Raw genomic sequence first — 3,688 nt, 5'->3', positions numbered from 1 at the left:
TGGCAGTAAATAAGTGAATATATATTGAACAGTCTCGGAGGATGAACACCTAAAGGTCTGCTGCACAGATGTCTTTGGGTGGTGAGGCCCTATCTGTAACCAGCGTGGGACCCAGGCCTTGGAGCCTCAGTCACAACGGCATCTAAATTCAGTTTCACAGTACTTATAAATCACAAACTCTGATTTCACTAATGATTAGGACAAGTGCTGTGGCACAGTGTCTAGAATTGGTTAATTTGTCTCAGCTGATGAGATAGTCAAATGGCATCTGATGAGTAATTAATAGAAACGGCTTCCATTTGTATTGGCATTCAAGCCTGATGACAGTTCAGCCTTCATTCTCCTAAAATAAATAAACTGGCCCTGTCTGTCTAGTAAAAGCCCTCAGAAGAGGCAGTCAACACTATGCTCCCACTGCTAAACATCCCCTTTTCTCAGCTCCTTATTTGGGCTACATACCTCTCAGTCAGCAGCTAGAGGGACCAAAGGGCCACTGTTAAACTTTTCTGGGGTTCCTGGCTTTTGAATGCTTATCCTGTCTCCAGTTATTTGACATAACTTAAGATAGTTCCTTGTGACCAAGAGAGGCTCAGCAGGGAGTCATCTGTGCAGGGCCAACACCGCTTCTCCCACTGTGTCTGTGTGTGTGTGTGTGTGTGGCTGTCTCCTGGGAGGAAGGGTGCTTTTGATGACTTTTTAAAGCACAAGTTAGCTTTCTGCCCAGAGGGACCCCTTTCTCTAACTGGCACCAGGCCCCATACCATGTAGACAGGCTCAGTCTGAGTGATGTAGTCAGGCATGAGAAATTTGATACAGCACTTTGTTCAATGTAATAAAATCTGATTTAGTGTATTTTTAAAAGTAGACTGCTTAGGTGCCAGCTGCTGGGACAGGCTCTCTAAGCTCTATAACAGGAAGAACAAGATGGCCCATTCTAGTGGCTGCTGTGGCTCAGTCTGTGCAGAACAGTGGTCACTCCTTCTGTGGTGGGACCTGAATGTGCATGGCCCCCCAGGGACTACAGGCTGCCTGGAAGCTAGAGCTGGCTCTGTAATGATGGTGATGTTGACGAGGATGGTGATGGTGGTTTGGTTTGGGGATGGAACCCTAGGCCTGTGCTCTACCACTGAATCCTACTGAGCACAGGGACTCCTTTAAGTCTCTGGAGAAATTGCAGCAAGGGAACTGGACACTGGGAAGCTTGGTGCAGCAGCTATGCCATGGGGCAGGTGAGGGGAGTTGCTCCTCTGTGGCAGGCTCTGTGCTCTCTTGACTGAGAAAACTCTTGGTGTGACAGGATTAGGCCTGGACACCCAGAGAAAGGACTGTGCCCCTTACAGTGAATTCTGGACCTAGAATGGTTTAGGAACAAGTTAATTCTCTCCTGGGGGCAGCCCTGTGTGGAATGGGTTTCAGGGTTATCAGAGGTAACTCAAAGCCTGTTATTTCCAGTCTCTGCCTTGCCACCTCCAGCACAGTGTTGCATCCCTGGCAAGAAGAGGCCCCCACAGCCTCAACACTTGTGCTTATCTGTGGCTCCAGAGGAGATCAGGTCCATGTTGCAGCCTCTGAGGAGAAACCAGCCCAGCAGCCCTTGGCAGCCACTCTTGTTTTGCCAACCAACTGCAAAGCACAAAAGCCCACTTGGATGAACATGAAGACCAGCCCTCCTGAACAGGGGAGTATATTGGGAGGAAGAAGGGCCACATGGCCTGTGTGCCAGGCAGGAGATCCTGTGGGGAGGCTCCTGCCCTGGGCTTTGGGACCCCAGGGCTGCTTCTCTGTCCTTTTCCTGACTTTCCACAAGCCCCCTGGAGAGGTGAGGCTGGTGAAGCCTCACTTCTCACCCTGACATCTGCAGTGTGACTTAGGACAGGGACAATTGCCTTTGAACTGGTAAGTGTTTTAGGGCCATGTAGTTATCAAGAACTCTGGTTATACAGAAGGAAAATCTGCAAAAATCTCCTGGGCATTCATGTAATCCTGTTACTTAAGCATTTTCAAAATCCTGATTATAAATTTGGGGATAAGGAAAAAGCAGAAATCTAATTTTGTTCATTGGCAGAGCTTACTTCACTATGTCCTAGCATTTAGTTCAGTAAATTTTAATAATAATAATGTTTTATTTTTTTCTGTTTTTTTATTCTTTATGAACATTTAATTTTTAAACTTAACATTTTTACATATGCACATGTTTAGATAGATACACACATATGGGTATAAGAACAGACACAACACAGAATGAAACACCGGATGACTGTTTTTGCAGGTTGATAAGTACATTATTTGTGTACATTTCTCCAGAGAAACACTCATAGAATAAGACTTTGTGAGGTTCTGAATATTATTAGTACAAGTGAGTTACTATGCCTATTTCACTCCTTAATATGAGACATTATGTGACTGATGTGCCTTTCTTTTTTTTCTGAAATTGTTAACTTTAATTCAAAGATTTTTACATAGTGTTGTAGTATTACCTACTCTTCCATCCCATCACCCTAATGAGGATTTGTCTTACTGTGTCTTTGTATCCACCCGCTATTACTTGACAAAGTTTGAATATTACTCTTGCAGAAGTTTTAGATTTTTAGTTCTAAGAGAGTCATGGTACTGTATATAGTAACTGTTAATTACTATGGAATAATAGAAAACAAGTACTATAACCAAAAGAGGTAAAAATTTTATATCTTATTTATATTTAATCTTTTTATAACGTTGTATCCAAGTAATCACCTTCTCTTACAACATTACCCATAAGCAATTCTGAGAGTCAAATCTGAGAAGTAATGTAGAGTCAGTGCAAAGAAAAACATCGAATACCAGAGTTTTCATGAAGGCCTCACTGTAGCTTTTATGTCTAAAATTTTACTATGTGTTTTCTACCTTTAATAAATGAAAATACTATGTTAATTTAAATGTCTTGACCAACAGTTCATTTATACTGTACTTAAGCAATTTATATTTAAGAGGAAAAGGCCAAGTCACAGTCTGTGTTCCTTAAGATATAAATTCTTTAAGAGATCAGATAAATAAAAAACAATAAACTAGATCCATTCATCTTAAGGTACATCAGAAAACTGCGAGGCATTTTAAGAAAATTAGTGGAATTTGAAAAAACATAGCCTGATAAACTGACTGCCTTTTATCTAGTAGGCATATCTCTTAGATTCTAGCTTCCTTCATCTGAAAAAAAAAACCCCTAGTACATCATCATCATCACTATCATCATCATCATCATCATCACCATCACCATCATCATCATCATCACCATCACTATCACTATCATCATCATCATCATCATCATCATCATCATCATCATCATCATCACTTTCTTTAGCTTTCAGGATGTCCTGAAGTTGGTGTTTACTTGATGCTACTATTCCAAGTGCTTTTCATTATTCACTGTTTGTTTCCTTTGTACTTGATTATTTCCTCAATTCATAATATTACTTTTGTTAGTTTCATAGTCTTTTTTTCATAATTTTATTGATAAACACATAGCAATGAGACAGTTTCAAATCAAATCGGTAGGACAGTTTCAATAACTAACATACTGCATATATTCTTCTTAGTGGTTAATTGCTGTACATGATGCGGACTTGAGATCCTATTTACAAACACCATTAGAACAAATCATTCTATTCATTAAGAGAATGTAACTATATATCTATCCTAACCACTTTGAATA

Source organism: Octodon degus, unplaced genomic scaffold, assembly GCF_000260255.1.
Source record: "Octodon degus isolate 3935 unplaced genomic scaffold, OctDeg1.0 scaffold00295, whole genome shotgun sequence".
Taxonomy (NCBI): domain Eukaryota; kingdom Metazoa; phylum Chordata; class Mammalia; order Rodentia; family Octodontidae; genus Octodon; species Octodon degus.
Note: the sequence above shows the minus strand (reverse complement) of the source record.